This window comes from Calliphora vicina, chromosome 1, assembly GCF_958450345.1.
Source record: "Calliphora vicina chromosome 1, idCalVici1.1, whole genome shotgun sequence".
NCBI classification, from domain to species: domain Eukaryota; kingdom Metazoa; phylum Arthropoda; class Insecta; order Diptera; family Calliphoridae; genus Calliphora; species Calliphora vicina.
The window spans coordinates 102,771,173-102,785,910 of record NC_088780.1 but is presented as its reverse complement, the minus strand read 5'-3'; the positions used below and the strand labels follow the sequence as shown (position 1 = coordinate 102,785,910).

The following is a 14,738-nucleotide window of genomic DNA, read 5'->3' as shown; positions in this document are numbered from 1 at the left end:
TTGAACATCTCCTCTGTTTTTGCGCTGTTCTATCGGTGGCTCGGACTGCAAAAATATGTGGTCCATGTTTGCACGGCCTAGCGGATCTATCTACTGTGGATGTTCATTCGAGCGTCAGGTTAGTTCAGCACTGAACCCATTTCTGACATGTGAAGGACCTCTTGGGGACCTGAGCATGATCCTTAGGGTATCACAAAGGGACCAATTCATTGACCCAAGTGAGCTCGTTAATACTGGCTGCCTTTATAACTTATCCTATCATATCTGCCAACTATTATGTATAATAAAAATATAATAAAAAGTAAAAATTTTCGCATTTGATCATCCGTCATGTATAAAATTTTAAAGAACTGCATTTTCGAAAAAAAAAATGTGACAAAGATATGTTCAAAAAATATATTTTGAAATAGTACAGTGAAACAGTGTTTACCCTGATTTGGCTCAATCTAAACCAATGCACTCGAGTTCCAAATAAAACAATGTTAGTTAGTTTTTGTATGACTATAGGAACAAATCTTTAAACATTTTTAATAAAATGTATTTTCTCGTTTTTACCCCTAAAGGGTTAGAAATTCAAAAAAGTATCAAATTTGCATTTGGTATTTTTTGATAAGTAAATAATACGATTAAAAATTTATTTCTTTGTGTATTTCTTTAAAAGATACATAGGGTACTAAAACATAGCTTTTACCCGTTTCACCCTTAAATGATTAAAGTACCAAGTATAAGTTTAGAAGATATGAAGTTACCTTCCTAGTTGATTTACATAGGTAGAGGGGAAACTACATTGAATCAGTCAATTACTCAGTAACGTTACTCTTATATATATAAGTATTTAGAAAGATAGATATATGAGTATGTGAAGTTATATAAATTTCGATAGAAAACTATACACTAACAAACTTATTGATGTGTTGAAATTTTAAGTCATCAAAAAAAAAATGTAATACCCTGGTAAACGCACACATACATGTTCACACTTGAAATAATAAATAATATTTCACAAACTCCCTCCCATAAAAAGTAAATTGAGATCTACGATGGCGAATCTAAAATTCAGTATAAATAAATTTTCGATTTTCCCAATGTCACAACATTCAAAATTTAAAAAAAAAAAAAAAAAGTACATCCTGTAAACATTATAGGATTTTGCTTATATTTTCAACGTTTGATTTTTAGATGATGGAGAACAATTTTAGCACTTTAATAAATCTATAATAAATTAATGTTCAAGACACTGCGGCTTATTAAGGATTCCAACTAGACCTTACAATAAATTATTTATTCCCCCTCGTACTATTAACAACTTTGTACGTATACATTTCGCAAAAAAAAGAACAATATGAGAGGAGAAAAGCATACAAAGATCAAAGTATCTTTGAAATATCTAGATACTACATATATGTATATTAGGGCGGGTCGATTTGTAGGGATGCAAAAAATTCGTCCAAGTGACAAGGAAAATCGTATTTTAGGGATCAAAATAAGAAACTTTGCCCATGGAACTATACCTCTTAAATGAATTCTGATGTTCTTTATTTTGACCCAAAGGTCAAATTTTGAAAAATCCTACTTTGTTCCATTTAAAGTGCCCCAATCAACCTCCACTAACATGGTTCCTTGGCAAAGTTTCTTATTTTGATCCCTAGAGTACGGATTTCCTTGTCATTTGGGCGATTTTAAAATCGACAAGCCCTAATATATATTTATGGTGTATCTGTTATGTTGTATATAGAATTTTCTGTTGTTTTTCCTTTATGTACTTTTTTATTAAACAAGTGTAGAAAGTAGAACCAAACTGTATGGGTTGTAGCAAGATTCACTTACATATATAACAAGCTGAAACAAATTCTGTTGTTCATATAAAATTTATATTTTTCGACACTTATGCATATAAAAATATACATTTATTGTAATACACCGAAAGAATTATGTGCAAAAATATGAATACACAATAGATGAAAAAAAAACGGTTTGTTTTCCATATTTACAAATAATGCATAAAATTTTAAGTATAATATCTTTTGCAAAATAAACTTATATAGTTAATTCCATGTCATCGTACGTATCATTTGTACGCCTATATAGTGAAATAGATTTTGCAAAAATAAGGGTATTTAAAAAATAATTTTGACTTTTTGTTTCATTCAGAGGGTGCTATATTTAGAAAAAGAATAAGTTCATTCGAAACATTTTTGTTTTAAATATCGAGCGAATTAAGTGTATATTGTACGTGACATAAAACGGAAGTTATTTTGAGGTACAATTGGAGTCAAATTTATTTTAGTAATTTGGAAATATTTTACCATAGATAGACTTTATTGAAATTGAAATTTAACAAGTATTAGTAGAAAAGTACTTATTTCAAAATTTCATTAATTTTTTTAAATGTTCCCTATATCCTATAAATAAATTTGATATCGATTTTCCAATCATAATCAAAAAAATAAATAAATTTACAAATAATAGTAGAACAAAATTTTTAAATTCTTGTTTTGCTATGCATATTTTATTGAAAACATTGACATTTTTTTTTTGTTTGTTTTAAAAATTTTGAGTTTGTTTTAATATTTAAATATAATATCACATTTTTCAAATAGTAGTAGAAAAGTATTTTTTTTTGTTGAAATTTTCGTTAAAAAGTTTTGAAATGCTTTTTGTAAACAATATGCGAATTTAGTATAAAATTTGTTCATGATTACAAAAAAAGTAAATTTGGAAATAGTAGCAGAAAAGTACTTTTTAAAATTTTCCTAAAATGTTTCAAATAATCAATAAAAGTTATAAACAAAAAAGTAAAGTTTAGTATGGAATTTTTTACTTCTTTAATTTTGTACAAAAATTCTTTAAAATTTTAATAAAATAATTAATAAAATAAAAAATAACAATTAAGAAGAAAAGCTCTTCTTAATAAATCATTAAACATACAATATTTATACCCTTCACTTTCGTGAGAAGGGTATATATAAGTTTGTCATTCCGTTTGTAATTTCTACATTTTTCATTTCCGAACCTATAAAGTATATATATTCTGGATCCTTATAGATAGCGGAGTCGATTAAGCCATGCCCGTCTGTCTGTCTGTCTGTCTGTCTGTCTGTCTGTCTGTCTGTCTGTCTGTCTGTCTGTCTGTCTGTCTGTCTGTCTGTCTGTCTGTCTGTCTGTCTGTCTGTCTGTCTGTCTGTCTGTCTGTCTGTCTGTCTGTCTGTCTGTCTGTCTGTCTGTCTGTCTGTCTGTCTGTCTGTCTGTCTGTCTGTCTGTCTGTCTGTCTGTCTGTCTGTCTGTCTGTCTGTCTGTCTGTCTGTCTGTCTGTCTGTCTGTCTGTCTGTCTGTCTGTCTGTCTGTCTGTCTGTCTGTCTGTCTGTCTGTCTGTCTGTCTGTCTGTCTGTCTGTCTGGCTGTCTGTCTGTCTGTCTGTCTGTCTGTCTGTCTGTCTGTCTGTCTGTCTGTCTGTTGAAATCAGTTTTCTGAAGACCCCAGATATCTTCGGGATCAAAATCTTCAATAATTCTGTCAGACATGCTTTCGAGAATTTTGCTATTTAAAATCAGCAAAATCGGTCCACAAATAGCTGAGATATGAGGAAAAAACCATGACAACCTCGATTTTTGACCTATTTTTTTACCTATATCTGGATTACTAAGACATTAATATAGACAATATGGATATCTAATGATAGATATTTCAAAGACATTTTATTTCAAAAACAAAAAAAAAAATTAAAAAATTTAAAAAAAAAAATTTTAAAATTTAAATTTAAAAAAAAATAAAAAAAATTCCAAAAAATTAAAAAAACAACTGGAAAAAAATAAAATTTTGTTTACCTAAAAATATTTAAAATTTTGAAGTATAATTTGGTGAAGGGTATATAAGATTCGGCACAGCCGAATATAGCACTATTACTTGTTTTATTTATTTTTATACCCTACACCACCATAGTGGGGAGGATATTATGCGTTTGTGCAGATATTTGTATCGCCCAAAAATATTAGTCTAACACCCACATTAAAGTATACCGATCGACTTAGAATCACTTTCTGAGTCGATTAAACGATGTCCGTCCGTCCGTCTGGTTGGCTGGCTGTCCATGTAAACCTTGTGCGCAGAGTACAGGTCGCAATTTTGAAGATATTTCGATCACATTTGGTACATATTATTTTTTCGGCCCAAGGACCAAGACTATTGAAAATGGCTGAAATCGGTCCATTATTTCACCTAGCCCCCATACAAATGTCCTTCCGAAATTGGACTTTATCGTTCATAAATGTTTAATTTATAAATGTATCTCCACAAGTTGCGCTCAAAATAAGTTTTATATACACAAAATTCATGTCACCAAATTTTGTTACGATCGGTCCATAATTAGTCATAGCTCCCATATAGACCTGCTTCCGAAAATCACTTTAACGTGCATAAATCGCTTAAAAATATTGGTATACTCACAAAATTCAACATAGTAAACTTTCATAGAGACATAAATCACACGACCTAATTTCATGGTCATCGGTCTATAATTGGTCATAGCCCCCATATAAGGCCCACTTCCGAAAATCACTCAAAAATATAAATTATTGAAAATTTAAAAGAAAAATGTTTTTGCTCATTTACTTAGTGTAGGGTATTATATGGTTGGGCTTGACCGCCATAATTTCTTACTTGTTATTAATAAACATAAACAAATTAAATTTTCTTATTAACTTTATTAAAATTATTAAGGAGAAATAAGAAAAGAAATAAATACAAAAAAATATTTAATTTATGCAGGATTTTATTACTTACAGTTTGTAATAAATGCAAATTCTTGCTAAATTGTTTTAGTAATTTGTAAATATTTTGCTAAGGATGGATCTGGTTAACATTTACCATTTAAATACATAATTTAGAGTTTTTTTTATAAATAAGTAAAATAAATTTTCCTAATAGTAGTAGAAAGGTAGTTTTTAAAATTTTTTTTAAACAAAAACATTTTTCAAATAGTAGAAAAGTACATTTATAATTTTGAAAACAATTCTTTGAAATGTAAATTTTGCAGTTTCTTTTCATGTGTAATTTTTTTTTTTAAAAAAACTAATTTTCTTATTAAAACAATAAGAATAATAGTAGTAGAAAAGTAGCTTTTAAAAGTTTTGAGAAATTTCAATAAAATATCAGGTTTCAAAAATATTTCCATTAGCAAACTAAAAATAATAATTTTCTTATTACATAAACATACTTTTTTTCAAATAGTAGTGAAAAGTACTTTTTTAATTTTGCAAACAATTCTTTAAAATTTCTAGTTTTTCTGCATTATGGAACTAATTATTAAACTAAAAATAATCAAATTTTCTTATTAATAGAATAAAAAAGTCAATTATACAAATAGTATTAGAGAAGTACCTTCTCTATCACTATTTCCCTAATAAACTCAGAAAAGTAAATTTGTCAAATACTATTTAATTTGACATTTGAGTGTTTATGTTCTGTGCACTTGTACCTCCTTTTGTGGAATTTACAAGATTTTGTTGTCTTTTCCTTGTGCACTAACTAATGAATCAATTATAATTACTCGTAGTAATATTAATTCGTACAAATTCTTCAAATATATTTTAATTAAGAAAAATGTGTGATATATTTGGCAGAAGAAATTATTAAGCAAAGTAAGTAAGTGTTGTTAGCCTTTTTATCGTCTTACTGCTTTGCTATTCCTTACTGTATGTATAATTTGTTATATGAAAAATAGCTTGACCTTTTTTAAGACACTCCCTGTATATACTACTAACTATTTATGGATCTCTGTCTTTTGAGTGTGTAAATTTTGTGCCAACATTTGTTATAATGTATGAGCACTGTGTAAATTTACCAAAATCATATGAAAATATCATAGACGTCTTGTTGTCTGCTGTTAAGAGAGTTCAAAAAGTCCATTTTGTTTGGTTTGGCTTTAAAGCCAAAAAAGTTAAAAATGAAAAAAGAAAAAAAAACATGTGAACTAAAAAAAACAATTGGCAACAAAGTTACTTTAATAAGAAAAAATTCTAGTACTCGTTCGTGTTCGTTCACATTGTTGTGTATTTATTGATGTTTTATGTTTTAACAACAAAAAGAAAAAAATAATAAAATAAAAATACTTACTTTTTGTACATATTTCTGCTGTTCATGTCGTCACAAACATGGCCAGTTAAGACTCCATATTTATTTTATTTTTGTTCTGGCGGACTTTATTGTCGAAAAGAAGAAATGAGCTGAGGATTGTTAGAGTTGTTAAATAAAAATGCGTAAAAATTGTAAATGTTACACATATGCAAGTAAATATACATATCCCAGCAGTTTTACAAGTAGTCAATGTATCCTTTAAATATAATAATTATAACTAATGTCTGATTGCTTGACTGACTCCAATTTACATATCTTGTAAGTTATTTTATGCATCCCATTTCATATAATGTGAAGTCAATTGTCACTTTAGTGTATCTAAGTAATCTAGAGTGTAGTCACGTTAAACGTTTATTTTGTATTGTATTTTACTCGATTAATAAGAAAATATTAGCTTTTATTCGTTGACTATACGCAGAGAAAAAATATAGTTGAGCATGTTTGTGATAACCATTTTTATGATGAATCATTATATCATAATATGTTGTTCTCAGATTATGATATCCATAAGCCGAGAACAACATAATATGGTAAGTACTTTATCATAAAAATGGTTGTCACAAACATATACTTGTTTACAGTAACTATGGTTGTATGGTTGATACAATTATGTGAATCGTAAATTAACCATATTATGGTTACCACAATCATGTAAATAGTTACTGTGACTATAGTATTGTTAAAAAACTTGTAACAATGTTGAAATGGTTACAGTAAACATGCACAACAATATTTTTTTCTGCGTGTATGTAATACCGATTATTTAACTGTCTTATTGTAGAATAAAATAGTTAGAAGGAGGTTCGTTTACAAGCAAGCAGTTATCGGTCTGTCTAGACTCTAGATCATTGGTAGGCAAAAAGAGGCATTTAATTTTTGTGCTTTTTTGGGTAAAAAATAAAATATCCACAACAGCATCAAGCAATTGAATGAAATGTGTGTATTTTTACGCTCTATTACGCTCTTTTTTCACATTCGGGTAGTTTGACGAAAATCATCGTAACCTGAACAATATGAACGCCTACCATGGGTCTAGATGTATTTTAGAGTGACTATTTTAGGCCAATTAACTTTCGCTTAGAACACATACAATGTACGTCGTACATGTTAGGTAGCTAGTAATATGACTGATTCTATGTAACCGGTATGTGAATCCAATGTGTTGACTACTTGGGACCAGATGTCAGTCTCTTTGTAATCTGTGTAGACCCAAATGATAGGTAATATCACTAGTTCGGGACAGTCACCCAGAACTCCTGGGATATGCATGTAAGTCTCTATGGGTATGTCTGTGTTTATTAGGGTGGCCCTTATTTTTCACTTTTCGGATTTTTAATGCTCTCAAGGTCTAAAATTGTTAACCTTCATCCTATAAAGTTTCGAGAAATGTTTATGTTTCAAGCTCAAATTCAAAACTTAAATTTATCAACACCTCCTCTATCGGGCTACTCGTTTAGAAGTTACAGACTTATTTTCACTTTTTTAAAGTTCCCCCACTGTGCGTTGATAGCCTGGCAGAAATATGGACCGCCAGTCCAAAACTTTTTTGGTATGCAATTGACGCTCTTGGATCTCATGTGGATTGGTATCATCCCAAATTCTAGAATTTATCCGGAAAAGGTCCAACCGTAAAGAGAGTGAAGTGCGCGGAACATTGCCCCAACAGAACACAAATTTAGATAAAAGCTTTTATCATTTGTACGTGTTGTTGAGCGATATAACACAAACAGATTAAATGACAGCCAATTCAACATATTTAGCTTCAACTGTCAAACTTCTTTCCCTATTGGAAGACCCTTTATAAGTAAATAAAAGTAATAAAATACTAAAACTATGAAAGTAGCAACGGTCAAAACTCGAAAGTCTCTATTGGCAGACCCTTTAGTATAATTTATATGTATTTGAAATGGCATTGAACAGTTTTTTGACTTTAGCAAGTAAAAAAAATATTACGATTCTAAAAAGTTCAAAAATTTATATAAACAAACTTCAAATAAATTGTGTAACCTCTAAACGCTATCCGATTTTGCTGAAATTTTCAGTATTTGCTTTAGGAAGGAGACACTTTTTAGCATCCAAAATGTAAATTGAAAAATTGCCAAATAAGTACCACCCTAATGTGTATATGAATTGTATGTTGTTCTAAAAATCCAACAACGACAATGTTAATAAAAATCTCTTAACAACTGTTGTTGTCGTTGTGTCTTAAAACAAATAATGTTTTAATATGATCATATAAATACTTTTAACCAAATCAAATTCTACGTACAAGGAATTCATGTCCTTGTTAAAACACACAAACAACCATATGTACATATTAGTAGGAGTAGGAGTAAGTGGTTGGGAGGGTACTTGAATTATTTCGGATAATAAAACCAAATACAACTCGACAGTTTTTTTTTGGGCAAGTCACATTCGACTTGCCATTTCTTCTTTATTTATTAATGTCAGAAAAACATTTCGTCCATGAGAATTTTATTTTGCAGCAACAGTTTTTGCTGGCCTTCTTTTAAGCTTTTAGGCCAGTTTTCACTTTGTTGCTTTTATTGTTAAACGAGTATTTGTGATTTCACAATGAATGTAGGAATCTACAATATAAATAAATGAATTATGTTTATTTATAAAGCAACAAGAAAACAAAAAGAAAACCTTTTTGTAAGTATTGCTGATTGTTTTCTTTTCATTTGGCTTTCCTTTTGTCATATTAAAGCACTACATACATATAGGTTTTGCTAAATTTAGTTTCTTTTTTTAAATCGTGCTTTGGTTGTGCTACTACATCATTCATCCATGACATCATTTTATGAATTCTTAGAATATTTTATAATTTTTTGTTTTATTAGGAGTTTAAATACTCTTGCTCTTAGTCATTTAACATGTATTTACAATTGACTTATACGAATTAGACCAATTTATGGGCTTTTATAGAGCTGTATTTATGCTGCCCTTGTCATTTTATATTTTTGTTTTATAAACTTAAAGAAAATCCTGATTGATTGATGATATCTTTATTGAAAATATTATGAACAAAATAAATATTTAATTTATGCAGGATTTTATAACTTACAGTTTGTAATAAATGCAAATTCTTGCTAAATTGTTTTAGTAATTGGCAAATATTTTGCTTCATATAGATTTTATTGAAAGCATTGACATTGAGATTATCATAAAAATACAAAATTTGGTGTTTTTGTATAAATAAAGTTTAAAAGTAAATTTTTTAAATAGTAGTAGAAAAGTACTTTTTGGAAAATTTCGTTACAACATGTTTAAATGTTCTTAATAATCATTAAACGAATTTAGGAAGGACTTATTTAAAATAAAAAATCAATTATTCAATTAGTAGTAGAAAGGTACTTTTTCATTAAACTTTAAAAATTGTATGTTTTTCTTAATTAATTAACTAAAAAAACACAAAGTTTTTCTTTTAATGAAATAAAAAATTCCAATTGTTTAAATAGTAGTAGAAAAAACTTTTTTTTTAATTTTTGAGAAAATTCCATAAAATACTATTTTTTTATTTATTTTAATAAACTTTAATTGCATTAATTTTATTTTCACTGATAAACTTAAACAACAAATCAAATAAGTACAAAATAAATATTTAATTTATGCCTGGTTTTTTCCTCATATCTCAGCCATTTGTGGACCGATTTTGCTAATTTTAAATAGGAAACTTCTCGAAAACATTTCTGACAGAATTATTAGATTTGGATCTCGAAGATATATGGGGTCTTCAGAAAATTTATTTTAACAGACAGACAGAACGACAGACAGACGGACATGGCTTAATCGACTCCGCCATCTATAACGATCTGGAATATAAATACTTTATAGGGTCGGAAAATGATATTGTGGAAATTACCTTCTCACGATGGTGAAGGGTATAATAAAATTTGTTAAGATTGGATTTAGTAGTTGAAAAGTACTTTTTTAAATTTAAGAAAACATTTAATAAATACAATATTTTTAAGTTCATTATCATTAATAAACTAAAAACAAATAGATTTTTCTCATTAAAACCTTAAAAAAATGTAATTATTCAAATAGTAGTAGAAAAGTACTTTTATTATTTGTTTGCCAAATTTTAAGTAAAAACTGTAAAAATGTCTTGATTGATTGATTTATATTAATACTAGTGCTAACATGTATTTTCTCAGTTTGGTCCCTTTTTATTCCCTTGCAGAAACTAAAGTATTACATAATTAAAGTCTATTTTCCAGCAGGAGCTCATAGTAAAAAATACATACGTCTAGAGTCTGGACCAATTTGTACAGACAAAAGTACCAAAAAGAAAAGAAAAAAGTAATTCAAGAAAGTTGTTTAATGTGACCATTTGAGAGCCTTATTTATCTTCTATTTAAATGATAATTTATTACCAAATATCTCCACGGTATCCAAAATTATCACAAAACATCACATAAAAATGTATATGACTTTCGTATAAACATTAATTTGTTACTCGTTTTGGTCCTTGAATACAAATATTTTAAATTTTAACAGGCAGTCCTTTTTCTTGAGCCACTATAATAATAAGAAAACTGAACAACTTCACACTGTCCATTGGACTGAGTTGTTCAATTGAACCATATAGTTGGATTGTTCATGAAAGAACATGACCAACCCAACTCTACTAAAAACATCTCTGACGTATGATTAATATTAATTCTATACAAATAACGCCACAAAAACTCAAATATTACTCATACGTATCTAAATTTAAATCTTCAAACAAGGCGGCTAAACAAACAGTTTTTATTATTTTAATGGGAAATAACAAACATTTCTATTCAAATTTAATTTAATTCCAGCAATAATACATTCACATTCAAAGAGAAAAAAATTGAAAACGTATTAAATGTATTTAACACACATTTAAATATAAAAACTATATTTACAACCATAAAATGTTTATGGACATATTGAAAATTTCATTTTCATTTTCGAATATTAACAATAATAAACATTATAATAATTAACTTGAAAATTATTAGCAGAACACACGGGCGTGAATTTGTGGAAAAAAATTAGAAACGAAAAATCTGCTTTCAATTGTTTAGCCAACAATAAACTTTAGACGTGCACTACTTTACACACTTTATAATAATTTATTTATTTGTTTTGATTTTCGAAATATTTTTTTTTAATTTTTTATATTGAACTCATAAAAAAGATACCAGGGGCTAAATTATGAATAAAATATGCATGCAATAGAAAGAAATTAACACACGAAAAAAAAGCAATATCATAAAAAAGCATTTAATTTTAAATGCTAATATTTTTTTGTTTCTTTATTCCATTTTATTTTTGGTTTTAGATTTTTTTTCTATTAAAATATTGTAGAAAAAAATTCTGAAATGTTATAAATTCTAAAGCAAAACTATGTGTAAGTAATCGCTTAACTTTCAATCTTAGCATCCCTGTCTAATTGACAGTTAGTCACAATAGAACAAAAACTTTTTATGAAAACTATATTTCGTAATTTTAGTTTTAAAAAATATGAACTTTCACTAAATATATTGTTAAGAAATTACATTATCAATTTGAATTAAACGGTTACTAACGACGCTTGCAATACATATCATGTTTATCAACAGTTCCATCGGTAGAAACTTCTACTTATACACAATGTTGAATAACATGCTGTTATTAACATTGTTTGTAAGTATGACAAAATTTACCGTGAAGCTGCTTTAAAAGCTCTAGATAAGCATTCTGGAACTAGAACATTCTAGTTTTTGCGTTAGATAATTCTTGAAAGTACCCGAAGATGTCGCTGTGTCTTGGTTGCTATCGTCCTGCGAAAAAATCGCTTATTTCTACAAAAACCATACTGTATGTTTACAATTTGACAAGGAATAGTTAATCTGGTCGGATCAATCCGAATACAATTTATGAGACAGTGATGTGCGAACAATTGTAAAACAATCGAAGAGAACGATACTGCACCACAAGTACTCAAATATGAGAGTCAAGTTTGGCGGTGGTAATATTAAGGTGTGATTATCAGCCCAATTATGAATAAAATCTCCCCGGGAGATTTTTCTCTTTTTTCCTATTCAAATTCAATGGGAAAAAACTTCCAGGGAGCAAACTATTTTAAAGAGAACGATAATTCGTCAAAGCTCCTTCTCTGCGAAGCATTAACAAAAAACCAACAAAGAAGTGAATTTTTCACATGATCTATTTAGACTAATTATATTTATTTTTTTAAAGGTTTTTTGTTCGATGGTCTTTTATAATCTTTGTTAGCCCATTATTTATGCATTAAAGTTCTATTTATCCTTCTTCAATAAACGTAAATTCATTTACTGTGTATGCAACATGCCTCAATTGTGCTTCTTCTGTCTAAATAAATATTTCAGCTGTTAAAATTAACTTTACACGAATTTAATGAATTATATTATGGTATTTATTTTCGCTTGGTTTTTCATCTCGTTATTTATTTGCACAAAATTTCTTCAATTCAACAGCGGCGAATGAAGTGTTTTTAATTAAAATCTTGCCTGTTTTTAAGCATTTAATTACATCCTTTACTTTACATTCTGTTGTTAGTATTTGTTTTCATTGCATTTCAAAGAAAAATATTCAAATAAAATTATTTCGAGTGAATATGTTTTACAGCTACAAACAATTAACATCATTGCGTAAAGAACAGCAGTCATTTCAAAACAAGCGAAAACAGAAAGAAAAATACTTTGAAAGGAAATTTAATATGTACTGCGATTATTCTAGACACTTTCTTACAGCATTTAATTAAATCTAAAATAATTAAATACCATTTTTAACGCACTTTAATATGTATTTATATCAGTGGTAGGCAATCAAAGCCACTCGGGGCCGAACATGCTCGGCTATTTATGTTTATATATTAACAGTTAATAGAAATCAATATCAATTAATAATGAAAAACATGTTATTATAACCCATGATCCATGTTCCCTTTATGTCGACCACTGATTTGTCTGTATACTAAATAAAATTAAACAATTCACCTTTATGAGTATTCAGTAAACTTATTCTAATCTATATTTTCTTTTTTTTTATTTTTAGGTAAGTCTGAATTTATAATTCTTGAAGACGGTCTCTAGTACGTAAGTTTTGCACAATTTAAAAGATTAATATTTTAATAAAGGATTTTTTAATCCCAATAGCATTTGAAATTGTAAAAAATAAAAAAAAAAATAAATTTAAATCAAAAAGTGCCAATACATTGCATTAATATTTGTAAATGTTATCGGGTATATTGCCACCGCGGCTGTTCTTGGCGAAGCACATTGTGGACGTCCAATTTTGGTCCACTTTTTCGAGCATTATATATGTTGGTCTCAAAGGTGTCAATTGATGGCGACAGTAGTACAGAAAAAAAGAGGGAAATAAATCTGTAAGTTCTAAACAGTAAGTCCGATTGAATGATATTTGACGCGCACAAAGAGGAAGTGTTCACGTTTTTTGAACTTCAAGTGCTCTTAAGGGTTAATTTCCATTTTTGTACTGTTATTGTAAATACTAGACTTCTTGTTATATTTTTCTTAAGTTTCATCAAAATCGGCCAAAAAATATATAACATTTCGCTATGTTTCCATTAGAAATTCCAAATATTGAAAAATTTAACTTTTGACCTTCATGATTTAAGGGTTAAGGTTTTCTGATTTTAGGAAAACTTTCAGACTATATTTAAAATTACTTGGATTAATATTCTGAACAGATTTTACTTAAAATTAATAACAGTAAGGAAATTGGGCTCATTCGCCAAAATATGGCCAAAAAATTAGTTTTTCTCGAAAATCGCAAAATTTATATCGCAGGTACGGAAAAACTATAGGAGGCATTGACATATTTTTTTCACATTTTTATTCCATATTATGTTGTAAATAAATCCCCATGTGATGATCAAAAAATTCTGAAATTTGTTTAACAAAATTTTTAAAAAAATTTAAATTGGAGTTTTGAAATTGACGTTAAAAAAAAATATTTTTTTTTTTGGTTATACCTGCGAATAGGTTAACTGTATCCTATGAAGATAAAAACTCATATACAAGTAAATATGGATATATTTTAAGTAAGAATAAGCTTTTGTTTTAATATTTCTCAAAATATGTTAATTTTGTTCCTACATTTCTTGTTATAGTGGCCTGAGACTCGTTAATGGCCTGGCGATTTTTTAATAACTTTAAAATTTTTTAACCAATTTTTGTCTTTTATATCTCATTATAACGATAATTTCGTACACATTTCCATTCTTTTAAATTAAATTGCAAAAGTAATTACTTAATAGCTAAATTTAAAAAAAAAACTGAAAAAAATGCATTTTTGTCCTCTTGTAAATGCACCTTAAAAGAACAAGCTAAAAAAAATTTTGGTGGTATTTTAGGTCATTACGAAAGGTTTCAGGGGGTACCGTGTCAACATTTCAAAAAATTTAATTCTAAGAAACACTCTAATGTCTACCTTATGTTTTTTACGTGAAAATTAATTAGGGAAAAATAATTAAACTCGACAACTCTTTCTCTTTGGGCAAGTGAAATTTCAGTCAAATTGGAGTAGCCGTTTAGAAGTTATAGATTTATTTCCCTAGACTCAGAATCCGAGTCGATTAAACGATGT

The 14,738-nt window shown here is 28.3% G+C and overlaps 1 protein-coding gene across 4 annotated transcripts in view; it reads left to right on the top strand.

Moving 5' to 3' along the window:
- The window catches only part of Calx (sodium/calcium exchanger 3), a 348,920-nt gene that overhangs the window by 217,866 nt on the left and 116,316 nt on the right, over window positions 1-14,738 (top strand). The window lies entirely within an intron of this gene.